Source organism: Capra hircus, chromosome 18 (genome assembly GCF_001704415.2).
Source record: "Capra hircus breed San Clemente chromosome 18, ASM170441v1, whole genome shotgun sequence".
Lineage (NCBI taxonomy): Eukaryota > Metazoa > Chordata > Mammalia > Artiodactyla > Bovidae > Capra > Capra hircus.
This window is the reverse complement of record NC_030825.1, coordinates 50,470,586-50,492,299: the sequence shown is the minus strand read 5'-3', so window position 1 is coordinate 50,492,299 and position 21,714 is coordinate 50,470,586. Positions and strand designations below refer to the sequence as shown.

The 21,714-nt window shown below is 42.2% G+C and overlaps 1 long non-coding RNA gene across 1 annotated transcript; it reads left to right on the top strand.

Moving 5' to 3' along the window:
- On the top strand, positions 54–21,191 carry LOC106503122. The gene is made up of 4 exons (XR_001919488.1): positions 54–275; positions 17,548–17,667; positions 20,304–20,393; positions 20,730–21,191. It is a non-coding gene; the product is annotated as an uncharacterized LOC106503122 (long non-coding RNA).

Here is a 21,714-nt window from a genome sequence, read left to right as displayed (position 1 = left end):
TGAGTGACGTGCTCGCTGCCGCCGCGCCGCGGTGCCGCCTGGGAGTTGTAGTCTCCGGCAGCGCGGCTTCGAAGTCCGTCCCCGTCCCTCAGTCTCCACAGCCTGACTGCCGGCCTCGGGCCGAAGTGGGGACTACGCGGGGCCGAAGGAATCCTCCCGGGTAGATAAGCCTGGCCTCGGACCCTCCCTGGGACGCGGTGGGCCGGACGCCTGGAGGAGGAGAGGAGGAAAGGGCCGAGCGCTCCTCACAGTCCCTTCGAGAGCCGCGGCCCAAGGTGCGGTTGACGGTGACTGACGCGCTTCGCAAAGGGAAAAGTAGGAGCTGGGTGAATGGTGGTTACTGCCCCAAGCCTCTAACGCGGCCGGGACGAGGTCCCCACGGCTGGACTGCCCCTCGGGGGCCCGACCCGAGGTGCACGCCGGGAAGTGTCCGTTCGGACCGGCGCTGTGGGGAGGCAGCCCCCCGGAGAGCTCCCACAAGCTCGCGGGTCGGGCTGACAGTGAGGCCTCTGCTGGGAAGACGGGGCTGGGAGGATGTGTGGAGTGTCCCTGAGGAAATCACCGCCACATCTGCTTTCCCCAGCAGCCCGGGGTTCCTCTGCCTCCACAGTCACAACTCGAGAATCCCCGCCTTTCATAATGGGAACTTCAATTTACTGAGGCTTAATATGTATCTTATTACTAAGTGCCTGCACACACGGTAGTACTAAATGCTCTCAAAGCCCCGTTCTACAGATGACACCTAGGGAAGTAAAGTGTCTTGTCCAAGGTCACAAATGTAAATGGCAAAGCAACAATTAAAGGCAGATTTTTAAATGGAAACCCACCACGACCGCAACGACAGTAATGATTAAAAAAAAAAAAAAAAAAGCACCATGCCTTCCCATTTAAAGAGTGGGTAAACAGTCCTGCAGAGGTTCGGCGAATTGCTCAAGATCCGAAAGCTTGTAAGCAGCAAAATTCTGGACCTCTTCACTAAGCCTCTCCTGACTGGTGTGGGGATCTGGCGGGAGGAGAGAAGAGGACTATGACGGGCTCTGGTGCCTGAACCCTAGAGAACTGCCCCACAGTCTCCTGGGCAATTGTTCCCCGCTCAGAGGGAAAAGGGTACCTGCTGTCCTGGCTACCTGTGAGGGAAGCTCAGGAATTCTCAAGAATTCCTTGCTTGTTACAAGAGAGGCCCCAGCTTCTTGAGGACAGGTCTTGCTGCTATAACTTGATACATGCTTTCCTGAAAAACCTGTAGTTATGCAAAACAGTGCATGTTAAAAATAAAAAGGCTTTATGGGGAAAAACAGAATTAGGGACAGCTTGCTGAAAACAACTATATGCAACTGTATAATGAGTTATACAAAACCAGTAACGCGTTCCAATAAAAATGTGCTCAGCCATCCCATTCTTTTTGACCCCATGGACTGTAGCCCACCAGGCTCCTCTGTTCAGGGGATTTCCCAGGCAAGAATACTGGGAGTGGGTTGTCATTTCCTCCTCCAGGGGATCTTCCCAACCCAGGGATGGTGCCCACATCTCCTGCCTTGGCAGGCAGATTCTTTCATCACTGAGCCACCTGGGAAACCCTAATAAAAATACAATCACAGTTAAATCTCCATAGGGCATATGCACTTAGTAATACTTCCTGTTCCTTCCTTGCAGTTTTAAAGGCTGGGGTTTGTAACTCCTTCACAGAGGTGCCCATCTGGGGATGCTTTCTCATGGAGATCATTTTCATCAAAAGTGAGAATCTGGAGAATTCCCTGATGGTTTAGTTAGGATTCCGCTTCCACTGCTGTGGGCACGGGTTTGATCCCAGTCAGGGAACTAAGATCCCTGCAAGCTGCCCAGAGCTTCCAAAAAAAAAGAAAAAAGAAAATCTGATCCAAGGTGTAGTCTTCATTAATCTGTTATTTTAACGTGGGAAAATATTGTTGCAGTTTCTTCACCTGCTTTCACAGCTTTGCCACATACTATCTCATTGGAAAAGACCCTGGGAAAGATTGAGGGCAAGAGGAGAAGGGGGCAACAGAGGATGAGACAGTTGAATAGCATCACCAACTCAATGGACATTAGTTTGAGTAACTCTGGGGAATAGTGAAGGACAGGGAAACCTGGCTTGCAGCAATCCATGGGATCCCAAAGAGCTAGACAGCACTTTGTGACTGAACAATATCATTGTAGTAAATGTTATGGTTTTTGAAATCACTAAACCATCCATTGTGGATCTAAAGGAAGACATTTCGGTAGAGTTGCAGCTTTTCCCTTTAATATCTTCTTTTTTAAAAATATCTTCTTCTATTACTAAGTCTTCCCCTTTAATTATGAGAAAATTTACCTCTGATTAAAAACATTAGCCTCCTAGAGAAAATTGCCTATTAACCAATATGATGGTGATATGCTACCATCTTATTTTGTTTACCAATTGTTTATGGGTGATTCAAGTCAAAGAAGGTGAGCAGCAGAACAGGTGGTCTCCAAGCAGATGCCTAGACTTTGGTGAGGAGGACTTGGCTTGGTTCTAAACCTGGGGGACTCTGCGATGGGAATGGGGAATGGGGTGGCATTTGTGAAATCCATAAAAAAATCCTTCGGATTTTGGTTGGGAATGTAATGAATAATTATTAATTTGGGGAGAATCTATTACTTTGTAATACTGAGTCTTCCGTTCTTGGATGTAAATATAATTTTTTCCTGGGATATCTTGTATGTGCTTTTTGTTTCACTGGCTAGACTTGACTGTTTTTACTTTTTTACTAATGGCTGGGAATTTTTTTTTCCCCTTATCAGTTACTGCTGTCTTTAATGCTGAGCTTGGATTTGGCTACCTTGTTGAACTCACTCTTATTCATTCTAGAATAGCTTGACAGATAATTCTCCATACTATTCTAGCTAGATGGCCCTGGTGTCTGGGGGGGAAATAAAAGCTTAATTTTTCCAATCTTTATAACTCATTTCTCACCCCTCCCTCTTTGGTTCAGAGTTCCAATACAGTGTTGAATGACAGTCATGATAATGGACAATCCTTGTCTTGTTCTAGACTTTTTAAAAGAATGCCCCTAAGGTTTCATCAAGTATGATGTTTTCAGTACATTTTAAAAATTTATTCCTAATTGCTATGAAGTTTTTCTTTAGTAGGTATTGACTCTTATTAAATGCTTTCTATACATTTATTGATATAATCAGATGACTTTTATATTGTTAATGTAGTATCATCCTCCTCTCTTTCACTATTGCTGGATTTGATTTAATACCATTTTATTTAGAGTTGCTGTGCATTTGTTTTCATGAGTGGAATTGACTGACTCATGGTTTTCTTTCTTGTGCTGTCCTTGCCCAGTCATGACGTAAGGGAAGCTAGTGCTGCTCTATTCTTTGAGGGAGGGAGCCGCCTACCTTTTCTTACACTCTGGAATGGTTTGTGATATATTAGAGGTATCTGTCCCTTGGACATTTGAGTGTCAGATCATTCATGTTGGGTGCCTTTTTAGTAGGTCTTTGACTACAATTTCAACCTGTTCTGTGGATATTGGTTTATTCAGATTTATTACTTTCTCCCAGAATACATTTTTGTAATTTATATATACCTAGAACAGTATTTTATCTGGGATTTCAGATTCATTGGCATGATTTTATGTTTATTATTTCTGATGAATCATATGGATCTGAAGTTATATTTCTTTTGGCTTTCCTGATGTTTTTATTTATTCCTTATCTTTCTGGATCAGATTTGAAAAAAAATTTACAGTTTTATTGGTCTTCAAAAAGCTTTCAGCTTTTTGTTTGCTGAAAATAAGTAGAAGATAGTCCCTTTTACTAATTTTTTGGAGGGATATTTTATTTCATTAATTTCTGCCTATTGACTCATTTTTTTTCCATATTAGCATTTATTTTATTATTATGTATACCCCAGGTTTTGATATGTAGTGCTTTCATCATCATTCAGTTCCAAAAAAAAGTAATTTCAATTCTTCTTAACCCCCAAATTATTTAGAAATGGGTTTTTAATGTCTAGGTAATGGATTTTTCCTTGATTTTCTTTTTGTAGTTGATTTCTAATTTTAATGAATGTATTTTGAATGACATAGATTCTTAGGAATTTATTGAGATTTCATTGACCTAGTACGCAGCAATTTTTGGTTTTGTTTTGGAAGTGTTCTTTTTTTTTTTAAAATTTAAATGGCTTTATTTAAGTCAATTGTAGAGATCCTGGATGTTGCTTTTTGAACACAAACATGAAATTAACAAAACAAGCATTCATATTTCTAGTTTTAAACACTTTAGTTCTACATGTGGAATGCGGATATTTGAAAGAGATTTTCAACAGTCAACACAATGCATGAGACAATACACACTGAATTAGGCTAGTCTTCACCTCCATCTTCATGTTTATGATCCTAAGTTGGCTGGAGGTTTGTGTGTGTGGAGGGGGTGCTTTTTTGCTTTTTCATTTCACAAATGATTGCTCAATACAGAATGAAATACACCAAAAGAAGAAAATAGTCTTTTTATACCTAGAGAAGAAGCTATTACTCTTAAAATGATCACTTCAAGGTAACAGACATCCAAATTGACGTGGTTTTCTTTGAAACTTCGGAAAATCATTTCTTACACAGTAGGTTTGGCATTAACCCTGAATTTAGGATAGTTAGTGTTATGGAGGGCTGGCTGCTGTATACCCACATCAGTATCAAGTTCATTGTCAGGAATTAGAGACTGTCCCAGATACCAAGCAGGACAACACTGGCCAAAAAACACAAAAAGTGAACTGCAGATAGGTCAAAACAAGCTACATTTACTCTTAGAAAAATATCATAAAATGTTATTGGATATGTTGTTTTAAACGCTAACTTATAATAAAACACAATGGAATCTTCTATTTTTAACATCTTACGCTCAAATGGTCTTTATATAGGTTGTGTTTTAATAAAACACATTAGACAACATACACACCCAGAGAACAAACATTAAAAACTTGCCATTTGGTGAAGGTTATTCTTCTACTTACTATGAAGCTCACATTTCTCTATTTATCAGATCAGCAGACAGGTTGGACTGTCATCACATTAAAAATATACAAAATTGTTTGCTCTATTAGACGATTTTCAAAGAAATATGTTTTCTTTAGTTTCAACAGGTTTTTGACAATAAGAATCTTATTCAAAGAAGTTTTGCTCCTGTGTTATTATTAGTCCAAGTGCTCAGAACACTCCCCCTTTAAAGGCTTCCACAAACTTAGTGTTTTTCAAGCTGTAAATTTCAATAGTGATGGTAGAAACCACACCTCAGAGGGAAAGGCAGTGCCCTTTAGAGTTATATTTCAAACAAACGAAAGAGCTCTACCAATTTGTCACTCATCCAATTTTACAGAAATTCCATTCACATAACTCATGAAAATCAACCACAGTTTTACCATATCAAACAACCCAAAGAACACCACGGGTATCCAGGGGAGATGGTTCACCAGTGCATCTTTCAGTTCAGTTCAGTTCAGTTCAGTTCAGTTCAGTCGCTCAGTCATGTCCTACTCCCAGCGACGCCATGAATCCCAGCACGCCAGGCCTCCCTGTCCATCACCAACTCCTGGAGTTCACTCAGACTCAAGTCCATCAAGTCAGCGATGCCATCCAGCCATCTCATCCTCTGTCGTCCCCTTTTCCTCCTGCCCTCAATCTCTTCCAGCATCAGAGTCTTTTCCAATGAGTCAACTCTTCGCATGAGGTGGCCAAAGTACTGGAGTTTCAGCTTCAGCATCATTCCTTCCAAAGAACACCCAGGGCTGATCTTGAGAATGGACTGGTTGGATCTCCTTGCAGTCCAAGGGACTCTCAAGAGTCTTCTCCAACACCACAGTTCAAAGCATCAATTCTTTGGCGCTCAGCTTTCTTCACAGTCCAACTCTCACATCCATACATGACTACTGGAAAAACCATAGTCTTGACTAAGCGGAGCTTTGTTGGCAAAGTAAAGTCTCTGCTTTTGATACGCTATCTAGGTTGGTCATAACTTTTCTTCCAAGGAGTAAGCGTCTTTTAATTTCATGGCTGCAATCACCATCTGCAGTGATTTTGGAGCCCCAAAAAATAAAGTCTGACACTGTTTCCACGGTTTCCCCATCTGTTTCCCATGAAGTGATGGGACCAGATGCCATGATCTTCGTTTTCTGAATGCTGAGCTTCAAGCCAACTTTTTCACTCCCCTCCTTCACTTTCATCAAGAGGCTTTTTAGTTCCTTTTCACTTTCTGCCATAAGGGTGGTGTCATCTGCATATCTGAGGTTATTGATATTTCTCCCAGCAGTCTTGATTCCAGCTTGTGCTTCCTCCAGCCCAGCGTTTCTCATGATGTACTCTGCATAGAAGTTAAATAAGCAGGGTGACAATATACAGCCTTGACATACTCCTTTTCCTATTTGGAACCACTCTGTTGTTCCATGTCCAGTTCTAACTGTTGCTTCCTGACCTGCATACAGATTTCTCAAGAGGCAGGTCAGGTGGTCTGATATTCCCATCTCTTGAAGAATTGTCCACAGTTTATTGTGATCCACACAGTCAAAGTCTTTGGCATAGTCAATAAAGCAGAAATAGATGTTTTTCTGGAACTCTCTTGCTTTTTCGATGATCCAGCGGATGTTGGCAATTTGATCTCTGGTTCCTCTGCCTTTTCTAAAACCAGCTTGAACATCAGGGAGTTCACGGTTCACGTATTGCTGAAGCCTGGTTTGGAGAATTCTGAGCATTACTTTACTAGCGTGTGAGATGAGTGCATCTTTAGCTAGATTTTAAAGTCAATCTTAGAGACGGTGTGGGTGCCGCAGTTCTCAAAGACAAACTGCCTATCCATTGGCTAAGGATTTTTCAAGTTAATGAACATTTCATTTTCCACACTTTTGGTACCAAGAGATTTAACCAGGAAAAAGCTCAAACCTCAGGGTTCAAACTATAGCATGGAAAAATAAAGTATACAGCAAGCACCATCTACCTCCTTTGCTCTCTCAAAGATGTCAATACTCTATTCTAGTCATGGGGTGGGGTGAAGAGGCTGAAGCCTGGAAGGAAACTTCACCCAGAGGGGGAAAATTCTGTTTGGTGGCTATTTCAAAACAAGTTCCCAAACTGCAGAAGGGACTCCAGCCCCTTTGACTTGCAGGAACCACACATAAATAAAGGACAGAAAATACTACAAGGCAGGCTTATTTTAATCACCCAGAGGTTTCCAGTGCAAAGCAGGACAACTTAAATGCATATTCTAAATTCTTGCTCCAAAGCCGTCTTCTTTGTGCACATTGTTTGAGCTCTCATTGACCCCAGGTCCGGATTAGGCAGCGGCTGATTCCTGCTTTACAGCCCTGCCGGCCTAATGAGGTGACCAGGCACAAAGCGTCCTCGGAGCCCGGGTGACAGTGGGTTTATGGCCGCCAAGGGCCCTGAGGGTGAGAGGTCAAAGGGTCAGCGGGCTGAGAGAATTGACCCTAGGAAATAAGGTCTTCTCCCTCCGGCCCCAGCTTCGACCGGTCCTCGCAAGAACTTGGTGTGTGCATAGGGACCCCGGGTGCCCTGAGGACGGGCCCGAGGACCCGGAGCAGGAGCCCTGAGCTGGCCTCGGCCTGAGGCTGAGCCCGACTGTGTTCTGTCTTTAAATGATCTGCATTCCAGTTGTTGCGATAAGAGGTCTGACCATACAAGTTTATTAATGATCTAATTCTTAACTATTATGTCTGTCCTTTTTCCTCCCTTTGATCTATTGGCTTCTGGAAGGTGTAATAAAGTCTCCCATTATGAGTTAGGCTATGTTCATTTCTCCTTTTAACTGTATCAGTGTTTGCTTCGTATATTTTGAAGTTACATTGTTAGGAGCATAAGGTTTTATGATATTAATATGACATAAGTGAATTATTTCTTTTATCAATATGAAATAGCTTTTGTTGTCTTTCCTAATGATTTTTGCTTTTAATGCAACTCTTTTCTTAACATTTCCTTGGTACTTCTTTTTTCATTCTTTAATTATTCTTTTTTTTTTCTTTTCTTTTTCTGAGAGTTGATTTTACCATGCTGTTTCATTTCTGATACACTATAACAATAGTTTGTATGAAGTTATTCTTTTATTTTTTCCTCCATATTCCCATTCCAATTTTCCTTTCTTCCTCCTCCTCAAAAACACACTTTCTAATGTGTTTGTGGTTCTTGGATATGTCTTTATTTCTTTTTTAAATATAATAGTACTTTTATGTCTATATTTCTAAAAGATGTATAGTGCTTTGTATATGTATATGGTTTTAATTTATAAAATTGAACCAACTACATTGTGTTTTTACATTTTTTGCTCAATATTGTTTTGAGAGCATCCCATATTGTTTGTGTATCTAGGTACTTGCTCTGTTTGCTGCATAACACTCTAATTTATTAGTTCACTATCCTTAATTATTCATCTACCAATGAAGAAGACCTACATTGCCTTGAATTCTTTGCTACTACAAACAGCACTTCAATTAAGAGTCTTGTACTTATATCCTTTGGGATGTGAGTGAGAGTTTCTCTGGATTATACACCAAGATTGTGGTTGCTGGATCATACGATATGCATACTGAATTATGCTAACCAAAGTGCATGATAGTTCCAAATCCTACATGTCTTCACTAATACTAGTCCCTCACTGACCTTTTAATTTTGACCAGTCTGATAGGTTTAAAATGTCATGTTGTAACTGGCCATACCGCAATACAAAATAAAAAGTTAAAAAAGTTATAATTTTCTAACTGATTATGAAGGAAGTTGAGCATCTCTTCAGACTTGTTAACCAGTTAGATTTCCTTATATGTTAATTGCCTATTCATATCTTAAAAAAATTGTTTATCTGGCTACACTGGGTATTCATTTCTGCGCGTGGGCTTTCTCTAGTTGTGGCGAGCAGGCTCCTCTCTAGTTGCGCTGCATGGGCTTCTCACTGCAGTGACTCCTCTTGTTGCACAGCATGGGCTCTAGGGCACCCGGGCTGCAGCATTTGCAGCATGTGGGCTCAGGAGTTGCATCTCCGTGCTCTAGTGTGCAGGCTCAACAGTTGGGGCATGGGCTTAGATATCCTGGGGCATGTGGGATCTTCTCGGACCAGGGACATGCATTATCAGACAGATTCTCCTTTTTTTTTTTTTTAATGACATAGTTTTCATTTATTCAAAAAGAAAAAGTAGAAAGAAGGTATACCAACAACTTTACCCTTGATTCCAGGTATACCTTGGGCAAGCAAGTTGACGACTCTGAACCTCAGTTTTCTGAGCTGTAAAATGGGGAGTTATGATAGCTTAAAACCTCTCGGGGTTCTGATGTTGTGTAATTCTGATTCCCATTATTCAAGGCACGAACTGTTCTATTGGCATCATGTCATCTCTGTTTTTGATTACAATTTAATTCCTCACTCAGATTTTTAATAAAAATGTGAAAACAAATATGTTGAAAGAAGTTCTAATATGTACTTTCAGCAGTTTTCCACATTGCAAACCTGCAGGTTAAGTGTGGATTAATCTACTCTGATAAGTGTTTCTTTTTCCGTGGGTGGAGAAAACCATGGATATAGCAATTTCTGATAATTCTGTGCTTGGCTCAACTTTCAGATTAGTTTTGTCTTTAAATTAAATAAACTCTGAAATTTCTGGATTATTCAGATCGATCAGAGACAGACAGATTTCCCTCTTCAAATTTCCAACTGGAGTAATGACCATGACTGAGACAAAATTTTTCAGGGAGTGAGATGGTGGGCATGCCTGTGCTTAATCCCTGCCTCTATCTTTTTCCAGATGTGCCAAGATTTTCCTTTGGGGAGTTCTGGTAGGATTATGTTGTGGTTTGTCATATAACACTCAGTTCAACAAGATATACATTTACTTTTATATCCCAGAAAGAAGACGATTCATGGTTGACTTGTCTCCATAGTGTTAGGGACTCAGACTCCACCATGAGTTTCCTCCATCCCCAAATCACTATGTAGTCAAAAATGACTAATTTGTCTCCAGCCATCCTGTCCACATTCTGGACATAGGAAAGGAAGAAAGGACAGATAATCATGATATATCCGTTTGAGGACATTTGCTGGAAGTGATCTCATCACTTCCACTTGTATTCAGTGGATCTGAACACTGTTGCCTGGCTTTTTAGCTTCAAGAGATTCTTTAAAATGTAATCTTGATTCTGGATGGCTATATTCCTGGCTAATACATGAATGTTTTGTTACCCAGAAAGAACTTTGTCAGGCAGATTCTTAACCACTGGACTACCAGGGAAATAGGCCTATTCATATCTTTTGCCCATTTTTATATTGGGGTTCCTGACTGAACCATTGATCATGCATGCATACATTCTTAAATATTTGCAGGATTTTGTTGTATAGTCTGGATTTTTAATCAAATTTTTTTTGAAGCTAGAAATATGTTCTCCTGGTTTGTCATTTATTAAACTTTTTCAATCATGTCTTTGTTTGCAGGAAAATTTTAATCTTAATATGGTCAAATCCATCTCATTATATGGTTTCTGTTTTCTTGGTTTAAACATCTTTATTCACTCCAAAGTCATAAAAATATTCTGCATTTTTCTACTAGCTGTTCTGGGTTGAATTATGTCTCTTAAAAACAGATATGCTGAAATCCTTACCCCGAGTAGTCCAGAATGTGCTTTTATTTGGAAACAGAGTGGTTGCAGATGTAATGAATTAAATTAAGATGAGGTCATACTGGAGCAGGGCGGGGCCCTAGCCCAATAGGACTGATGTCCTTATGAGAAGACAGCCACTTGGAGACAGACACCCAAAGGGAAAAGTGCCCTGTGATGAGAAAGGCTGAGACTGGAGTTCCGCAGTGCAGCTGCAAGCCGAGGAACTGCAAAGATTGCCAGCAAATCACCCAAAGCTAAGACAAAGCAAGGAAGGATTCCCCTACAGATTCCAGAGGGAGCTTGGCCCCTTCACACCTCGATTTTAGACTTCTAGCCTCCAGAACTGGGAGACAGTACATTTCTGTTGTGTTAAGCCACCCAGTTTGTGGTACCTTGTCCTTGCAGCCTTGTGAAAGGAATATGCTAGCTTTATAGACTTATTATCTTTCATGTTTAGGTCTCTAATCCATTTGTTTGACCTTTGTATTGTGGTGAAAAGTAGGGAACCAACTTTTCTTTTCTCCTTATAAAGAATCAGGTTTCACGATGTTATCCTTTAACAGTCCATCTCTTCACTTCTGATTAGGATGCTTATTCTGAGATATCTCAAGGTCTTTCATATTCACGTGTCTCTTTCCTGTCCCTTTGATCAGTTTGTCTGATCATGTGCTGTTCCACCTTTGTTTTCTTTCTTTACTCTGGCTTTTTGGTATATCTTTTCGATAAACTATTTTTATTTACTTATTTGTTTGGCTATGGCAGGTCTTTGTTGCAGCATGTGGTTGAACCCGGGCCCCCTGCTTTGGGGGCATGAAGTCTTAGCTACTGGATCACCTGGATCACCAGGAAGTCTGTTTGGCATATCTTACTTGATACAGATCCTCTTATCTATCTGTGAGTCTTGATTCTTCCACATGCATTTTTTAATCCATTTATTTTGTTTCTTAAAAAAATCTTTCTGGAATTTGGGCTTGCGTTGAATTTATAGCTTGATTTAGATAGAAGAAACATCTTAATAGTATTAAATTGTTGCATTCATGAACATGGTGCATCTCCCCTTGTTAGATTTCTTCTGTTTCCTTTAATAACATTATTATTATTTTCTTTTTTGGCCATGCCACATGACTTCTGGGATCTTAATTCCCAGACCAGGGACTGAATCCAAATACTTGGCAGTGACTATGGTATAATAAAGAGAGTCTAGAACACGCTGCTTCAGAAGACATTTATTTTACAAAATGTCCCAGAGTAGGTGGGTGGCCCTGCCCCAAGAGGTCATCAGGTCCCAGCTATCTTACTGCTTTGCTTGAGCCATCATCCTGGCTCATATGTGTGAAGCCATCTTAGGGTCACTAAATCTGTTCCCCTGTATCAGAAGACAGAAGGCAGAAGTATGGAATAATTAGCTTCATTTTAAAGACATGACCCAGAAGTTACCTACCTTACATCTGCTTTTATTCCTCTGGCCAAAATTTGGTCATATACCGACAGGAGACAATATTAACTAGGGTTTGGTCAGAAAAACAGAAACTGTACCAGTTATTTTAACAGAGAGAATTTAATATAAGGAATTGGTTGAGCTGGTGAAATAGAAGTTGAGATGACCAAATGGGGATGTTGTATTAATCAGAGATAACAGATGCAGGCATTCACCCCCTGGGACTGAGAACAAAGGGAATAGGTTTCTAGTTGTTTATTGTTGTTGTTGCTTAGTCCCTAAGTTGCATCCAGCCCTTTTTCAACCCCGTGGACTACAGCCAGCCAGACTCCTCTGTCCATAGCATTCTCCAAGCAAGAATCCTGGAGCGGGTTGCCATTCCCTTCTCCAGGGGATTTTCCCAACCCAAGGATCAAACCCGCATCTCCTGCATTGTCAGGCAGATTCTTTACCACTGAGCCACCAAGAAAGCCCTGTTTACTATGATGTGAACATCATAGAGTTATTATAATCATAATAAGGTTATTAGAATCCAGAAGGTTGAAGGAATATTCCTGTAGAGCCAGAACCCAGTCCTCTGACGAGGGGACAGCTGTTTTCGGTGTTTCAGAGAGAGAGAAATGAGACCGAGAGTGTGGAAAAGACAGGAGTCAGCTGCTGCCATCAGGGAGAACTACTGCTGGAGTGATGCTGCCAGGAACAGCAGGCGAAACAGGAGGGAACATGTGCTTTCTCCTTCCAGCCTTTTGTCTTTCTTGTGCTCCCTCTCAGCAGAATCAAATAGGCAGCTGGCAGCCTCAGAGCCAGAAAGTGGAGTGTGAAAGGGTGGGTTTGGGCTAAGAAACAATTAGTCATGAAGGCAGTTCACCCACCCCTTTGACTACTCAGCATCCATACATATGGTTGTTTTTTTTTTTTTGGCTATGCCACGCAGCAGATGAATCTTAGTTCCCTGACCAGGGATCAAACCCACGCCCCCCACTTTGGAAGCATGGAGGCTTAGCCACTGGACCACCAGGGAAGTCCCATATGTATCTTTCTACATATATTCAGGCTTCCATTTAACAACTATAAACATCATGTTTCACCTGATCTTGCACAAAGATGCTCTCATCTATTCTCCAAAGAGGGGAGATACGGAATTCCTCCTGTCATATTACCCATTTCTCTTTTGCCTTTCCTATTATTCTCCTTCCAGCATTCATTTGGATTGAGTCTGCTCCCAGCATTTCCGTTTTCCCCTCTATGCTATATTGAAAGTTTTACACTTACTGTCTGTTCTTTTAGTGCTTACTCTAAAAATATCATCATGTGCATTCTACAAAATCTTCTCCATTTATAAGTTGTTCAAGATTTTAGTTCCTTTTTAAACATTAAAATTTGACATTGTTACTGTACTTTTGGTAGAGTTTTGATATTTTTGGTATGTTTACCTCATGCTTTTATTTACTTTTTCTTTTCTTATTCTTTCTTGTGTTTCAGAACTTCATTCTAGGATTAGTTTTCTTCCTCCCGATGTATATCTCTTAGAAATTCTTTTGAAAAGGGTATCTTGGGAATTAATTCCTACTTTTTAGTTTGTCTAAACAATCATTTTCTTTTTGTTCTTGAAAGATATTTTGCTGGGCATACAGTTCTAGTGTGACAGTTATTGTATTTTAGCCCTTTGAGGATCTCATTCCACTATCTTCTGGATTATTGCTATTGAAAAATAAAAAGTAATGCTTGGGCTATTCTAATGATATTCTCTTTAGTGGGCTAAGGTTTACTAATTACCTAGTGTGGATATTTTTAAAAAAATATTCTGCTTGGGATTCATTGGGTTTCCTGAATTTGAGGAAGAATCTTTCTTATCAGTTTTGAAAGTTTTCCAGACATTATCAAATGTGCTTCTCTCCCTTCTATTATCTTTTTATTTGTTTTGGCTCTGCTGGGTCTTCATTGCTGCCCGGGCTTTTCTCTAGTTGCAGCAGGCAGGGGCTACTCTCTTGTGGTGCACAGGATTCTCATCGCAGTGGCTTCTCTTGTTGAGAGGCACACGCTCTAGGGTGTATGGTCTTCAGTAGCTGTGGCTCCCAGATTTTAGAGCACAGGCTCAGTGGTTGTGGCACAGTATGTGGGATCTTCCCCTACCAGGAATTGAACCCATGTCTCCCACATTGGCAGGCAGACTCTTTACTACCAGGGAACCACCAGAGAAGCCCCTATCTTTTTTAAAACAAACAAACAAACCACAAATTAGATGTATGTTGGACCTTCCCACTCTGTTCCATATTTCTTAACCCATTGTTCATGATATCCATCATTTTTTCTCCCTATGCTGCACCCTGGGTAATTTCTTCAAATATATATGTGTTCTAGTTTCTTCTCCTTTCAACGGTGATATAATTTATTTCACTTGTCCACTGAGTCTTTAAATGTTCGCATATGTAATTTCTAGTTTCCCTTGTTCAAATCTTCCTTGCCAGTCTTGATAGTCTATTTTTTCCTTCAGTATTTTCAAAATACCATCTTCAATTTCTTAAAACATTTATTTATTTTGTATTCAGTACCTTATAATTTAATATTCATACCAGCTCTGAGCCTGACTCTGAGGTTTGTCACTTCTGCTTGTTAGGTTTGTGGAACTCATGTTCCTTGGGATTTTATCTGTGGAAATTCTTTAAAGCCTGGGTTTGAAATGCATTTCCCTGGGTAGAGTTAGTGTCTACTTCTGCCATGTAGCTGTGGGGTGTTATTCAACCCCTCAGTCGCGTTGACTCTTTGAGACTGCATGGACTTCAGCACGTCAGGCTTCCCTACCCTTCACCATCTCCCGGAGTTTGCTCAAACCCATGTCCACTGAGTCAGTGATGCCACCCAGCCATCTCTATCATCCCCTTCTCCTCCCATCTTCAGTCTTTCCCAGTGTTAGGTAGGTAGAATAAGGAAAAGGAGTCCAAAATGGCGGTGGCTAAAAGGCAAGGAAGGGAAAAGCCCGCGAAAATAAAACAAAGGAAGGTCCGAGGACCAGAGTGAGGACCTCAGGTAAAACAAACAACACTCCTGGCTGGCCCAATTTACATAGGACAGGCCCAGGGAGAGAAAAACATATAAAAAGAGGAGCCAAAGCTAGCTTTCTCTCTCTCTCTCCCGCATGCTGGGGTGCTCTTCTCTTTGTGTCTTTGGATCAACGTGCCCTCACGCCTTGAAGATGGATTTTCCTGCTATCTTCTAAATAAAATAGAGCTGTAACACTGGGCTGTAACACTGATTTGTCTAAGAGCTGTAACATGGTCTGTTTGAGACCTGAGAGGTATAACACGGTCTGTCCAAGACCCAAGAGCTGTGACAGGCCGAGGGGGCTTTAATGTCCGTCACTCCAAATCTTTGTTGTGACGAGACAGAACCGAGGAGCATACACTCGTGTGACACCAGCATCAGGGCCTTTTCCAGTGAACTGGCTCTTCCCATCAGGTGGCTAAAGTACTGGAGCTTCGGCTTCAGCATCAGTTCTTCCAGTGAATAGTCAGGGTTGACATAGCCAACTTGGGACCACTGTAAAATTTTGTCTGGAGGTCTTTCAGGCTACATAGATAGTACAAATTTAGACTGTAAACACACAGGAATATGGACTTACTGTTATGAATTCTCAGGGGAAGTTTTTCTCTTGCTTTACTCATCATAAAGGCAGAGACAAATGTATATTCCCATCGTGTTTTTCAGAGGGAGGGATTTTAAAAACGTACCAACCAAGGGTTTGCTCTCAGGTTCTAGAATTTTATATCAAGAACTGTGGTCTTTCCTTTCACTCTGATTAAGTCCCAGGATTTTTCTTCTCTGAAAATAGCCCTTTAACATCCTAGCTTTATGCTGATAACCCCAGAAAAAGCACCGAGTCTAGAGCTATCTTTACTTCTCTAGATTCATGCTTTCTTGTTTCTGGGGCTGTAAGGATATACTTTGGAGAAGGCAATGGCACCCCACTCCAGTACTCTTGCCTGGAAAATCCCTTGGACGGAGGAGCCTGGTAGGCTGCAGTCCATGGGGTCGCTAAGAGTCGAACACGACTGAGCAGCTTCAATTTCATGCATTGGAGAAGGAAATGGCAACTCACTCCAGTTTTCTTGCCTGGAGAATCCCAGGGATGGGGGAGCCTGGTGGGCTGCCGTCAATGGGGTCACACAGAGTCGGACACGACTGAAGCGACTTAGCAGCAGCAGCAAGGATATACTTAAGGCACACTCTCTCTCCTTCAAGACTGGCCCAATCAAGAGGAAATGTCTCCCCCGCTCTCATTGAATTAGAGTGCTAGTTTACATACAATTAATTGTACCTATTCATTTTAAAATTAATTATACCCTGTCGCTAGCATTCACAGACAGCAAATTCAATTACTCATTAATCTAATCATTACTACTTTTATTCAGAGAACACTGAAGGTCTGTTTTTTAAAATTAGTTTATTTTTGGTTGCACTGGGTCTTCCTTGCTGCATTCAGGCTTTCTCTAATTGTGGCAAGAGGGGGCTACTCTTTGTTGTGATGGGGGCTCCTCACGCCTGGGGCTCAGCAATTGCAGCATGTGGGCTCAGTAGCTGTGGTTCTCAGGCTCTAGAGCTCGAACTCAGTAGTTGTGGGGCACGGGCTCCACAGTTGCCTTGTGGCACGTGGAATCTTCCTGGACCAGGGATCAAACCCAGATTCCCTGCATCGGCAGGTGATTCTTAACCACTGGGCCAACTGGAAAGTCCTTGAAGGACTGTTAATATCCTAAAACCAAGGAATATCTCTTATGGGCTGAACTGTCTCCCTCCCATCCCCACCCCAAATCATGTGTTGAAGCCCTAATCCTCAATACCTTGAAATGACTTTATTTGGACATAGGACCTTTAAAGAGGTGATTAGGTGAAAATGAGCCATTAGATGGGTCCTAATTCAATCATGATTGGTGTCCTTACATGAAGAGGAAATTTGAACATACAAAGTATTTGCCTTCCAATGAATATTCAAGATTAATTTCCTCTAGGGTTGATTGGTTTGATCCAAGTGTCCACAGAGGAAAGAAGGCAGTCATCCACAAGCCAAGGAGAGAGGCTCAGAAGAAGCCACACCTGCCCTCACCCTGATCTTGGGCATTTGTCTCTGGAACAATGAGAAGTGAATTTCTATTGTTTAAGCCACCCAGCCTGTGGTACTTTGTTATGGCTGTCCCAGAAGGCTAGTCCTAGCGTCTCTGATGCTATGACTTCAGGCATCATATTGGCCTCGAGGGAAGAAACTATGATTTGACACAGGGGCCTTGTCAGGCTATTCCAAAAAACAAACAACAACAACAAACAAAAAAAGGAAAGAAAAAGCAAAAGCTAACCAAATAAATAAACAAAACCCCAAAACACCAAGCTGTTCCCATCACACCCATTGTGCGGCCTGGTTTGGCAGACAGACTTCTTCCCAGGCCTGGGATATGTCTCACTCATGCATCGTGTTTCTTTTTCCAGGGCCCTTCTGCTCAGGAATGAAGCTGAGGACGGGCAGCATCTCGGGGATGCTTCAGCCTCTGCAGATGACTTGGCTTAGAGGACCTGTGGGATGTGCAGAGAAGGAGAACTGGGGGAGAGGTGAGAACAGCAGGAGCTAGGGAGGGGGACGAGGGACGGGAACACTCTCTCAGGCTTGAAACCAGATTCTTTGAATAAGTGTGGGTGAGGAAGGCATTTTCTGAGGTCTAAAAACATAGGGGGAAATGCAGGAAGGGACTGATGTCCAATGAGCTCAGGACTAAGGGAATCAGAGGTGGTGCAAGTGTCCCAGCCCTCCTCTGCCTCTCTTGATTATCTTGGGAAGCTGATTCAGTCATATATAATCGCATCTAGTCACCTTTACTATTTCCCTTCCCCTGACTTCATGTACAACAAATTCATTCTCTCACTGGAAAAATATTTCCTGAGCATGGTCGATGTGTTGGGCACGTGGCAGTCTCTGCCTTCATCCAGCTCCAGATCTGGGAGAGCAAGTGCTCACAGAGTGTTTCACCAAATGGCTTAAAAACTTAAACCTAAGATGTGACACCATAGAGCTCCTAGAAGAAAGTATATGCAAAATGTTCTCTGACATATTGTTGTTGCTGTTCAGTTGCTCAGTCGTGTCTGACTCTGCAACCCCATGGACTGCAGCACGCCAGGCTTCCCTGTCCTTCACCATCTCCCAGAGTTTGCTCAAGCTCATGTCCATTGAGTCGGTCATGCCATCCAACCACCTCATCCTCTGTCGTCCCCTTCTCATCTTGTCTTCAGTCTTTACCAGCATCAGGGTCTTTTCCAATGAGTCGGCTCTTTGCATCAGGTGGCCAAAGTATATGCCTTCCAATGAATATTCAGGATTAATTTCCTCTAGGGTTGACTGGTTTGATCTCCTTGCAGTCCAAGGGACTCTCGAGAGTCTTCTCAGTTGGAAAGCATCAATTCTTTATCACTTAGCCTTCTTTATGGTCCAAATAAAAACAAACAAGTGAGACCTAATCAAACTTACAAACTTTTGCACAGCAAAGGAAATTGTAAATAAACAAGCAAGCAAAACCCGGAAAAGACAACTTATGGAATGGGAACGTAAGGCTTGCAGTAATATGGGGTTTACATGGGATTGCAAAGAGTCAGACATGACTTAGCAACTGAGCAAAACAAACAACAAAGATTTTAGACTCTTCCTGAAGGACATGGGAATCTACAGAAGGATTAGGCTGGGGAGCAACAGTTAGGTCATGAATGAACTGTAGAGCAAGATCTGAAAGGTTGCTGTTGTGTTCAACAACATCTTATGGAAAAACTTGAATGAACTTTTAGGGCAACTCAGTAGTACAGGTGAGAGATGATGGTGATTTGGAAGAGGGTAGATTCAGTGGGGAATGAGAGAACTGACAGATTTTGAACCTCTGGAACATTCTAAAGAGTCTGATATGGAATGAGGGAGTGGGAGGAGCTAAGTGTGACTCGGATTTCTAGGGAGACTAAGGAGTCAGAAGAGAAGAGAGAAGAGGATCTAGCTGTTACTCTAGGAGGTCTGTCAAGGGGAAGAAAGAACTTTTTTTAAGAGCGTGGAGAAGGAGGGGCTTCCCTGATATCCAGTGGTTAAGAATCCATCTGGCAATGCAGGGGACATGGGCCTGATCCCTGGTCTGGGAAGCTCCCACGTGCTACAGGGCGACTAAGCCTGTGCTCCATAACTCCTGAGCCTGCACGCTCTACAGCACATGTACTGCAGCAAGGGAAGCCACTGCAACGAGAAGCCTGCCCACCTCAGCTAAAGAGTAGCCCCCGTTCACCACAACTAGAGAAAGCGTGAAGAGCAACACATACCCAGCATAGCCAAAAGCAAACAAATAAATAAAATTATTTTAAAAAGGAGTAGCCCCTGCTTGCCACAACTAGAGAAAACCTATGCACAATGACGAAGACCCAGCACAGCCAAAAATAAATAGATTTTTAAAAAACCTGGATGAACCTAGACAGCATATTAAAAAGCAGAGGCATTACTTTGCCAACAAAGGTCCATATAGTCAAAGCTATGGTTTTTCCAGTAGTCATGTATGGATGTGAGAGCTGGAAAGACTGATGCTGAAGCTTCAATACTTTGGGTACCTGAGGCGAAGGGCCGACTCATTGAAAAAGACCCTGATGCTGGGAAAGATTGAAGGCAGGAAGAGAAGGGGATGACAGAGGACAAGATGGTTGGATGGCATCACTGACTCAGTGGACATGAGTTTGAGCAACCTCCGGGAGATGATGAAGGACAGGGAAGCCTGGCAAGCTGCAGTCCACGCGGTCACAAAGAGTCGGACATGACTTAGCTAATGAACAACAACAACAAGATTTAAAACAAGAGTGTGGGGAAAGATTGATAATATCTGGAAACAGCATTGAGTTGCTAAGGGATAGCAGAGTCTAAAGACATTTGATATCAAGCTTGGCCACATGACCTGCTTTAGCCAATGAAATAACACATCGATGTATATCTCTTTTGAGCTGAAACTCCAAGAGCCAGCTCATGGCCGTTCACATCTTTTTTCCCTCAGCCAGGAGATTGGTGGTGTTTTAGACACTGCTCCATCAGTCTGGGTGAAGGAAGGAGCATGTGGAGAACTTGGGCCACCCAAGTTGGACATGGCGCATGAGGGAGTCTCTACCTTTATGCGAGTCACTTGGATTTGGGTTCATTTGTTTCCGTAGCATATCCTGATTACTCCCCTCTCCTCCTCCAGACCTTGAAGTGTTTGGCGAGTGGGTGGATGAAGCGCCTTCAGTAAAGATTGTGGGCATAATCTCTGGAGAAGGATCTGGTGTTAGTTAAGGTAAGAGTGTGAGGGAACATTGAGTGAAAGGCTTACAGGGGTTGCAGTGGCAGAATTTGGGAAGGATGGAGGGAGGCAGGAGCGGGTAGAGCAGAGGACAGCACAGAGAATGATGGAGATGAGAGAACCTGAGAGGACAAGAGGAGCTTGTGTTGGGGGAATTACCAAGGGAAAGAAAAGATAGGGAACATGATGAATTTGGTTATGACACTCTTCGGAGGGCAGTGGGCTTTCAAGTTCAGAACCACATATTGCTTCAGAAAGTCTCCTCCCCATCCTGTCCACTTCCTCTCACCTCTCTCTTCCTCTCACCTCTCATCATCACTTTCCTCATAGTGGGCTGACTTCTCAGTTGCTGGTGTCCTTCTGGTAGAATGTGACTTCCATGCTCCAAGAGCCTGGCCTGAGTTGTTCATCACTCTACCCTGAATGCTGAACACAGGGACCCAGCTACCTGTGAGATGAATGAAGGAAACTTATGGATCCATCCTGTTCGTCATAGTCTCTCGCATCAGTAAAGGGTGGTTCTCAGCAATATGTAAGCCTAAATTTAGCTCTTGGCTTATGTTTTTCTGTCTTAGTCATTGTGGGCAAATTACTCAACCTCTCAGACTTTGTTTCCTTATGTTTAAAATGGGATGCTAGGGACTTCCTTGGTAGTCCAGTGGCTAAGACTTCACCATCCCAGTGCAGGGGGTCTGGGTTAGATCAACTAAAACAGATCCTACATATCGCAATGAAAACTGGAGATCCCAAATGCCACAACTAAGACCCGGCATAGCAAAATAAATATCAATATTTTGTAAAAATGTTTTATTAAAAAATGAGATACTGATAGTTATCTAAATCATAGGGTTGTTTTCAGAGTTAAATGAGATGATTTATCTCATTTAAAGGACTTAGCATGTTGAACAACTATCCAGTTTTTGGGTACTTGTCCTAATTATAGAAAGACATCTGACGTCTTTCCATCTATGCTGATGGCCATTGCAGACAAATATGCCAGTCCTCAGGCTTCCCAGGTGGCTCAGCAGTAAAAAATCCTGCAATGTAGGAAATGCAGGAACCTTGGGTTTGATTCCTGGGTTGAGAAGATCCCCTGGCGAAGGAAATGGCAACCCACTCCAGTATTCCTGCCTGGAAAATTTCATGGACAGAGGAGCCTGGGAATCGCAGAGAGTCGGACACGACTGAGCGACTGAGCATGTGCACGCCAGTCCTCTTTACCAGAACTCCACATAGTTTCCCCAATCTCCTTGCTTATCAACTTTAGTACAGAGGAAAGGTTTGAATAGACCCTCTGGGGCTATTGAAGACCCAG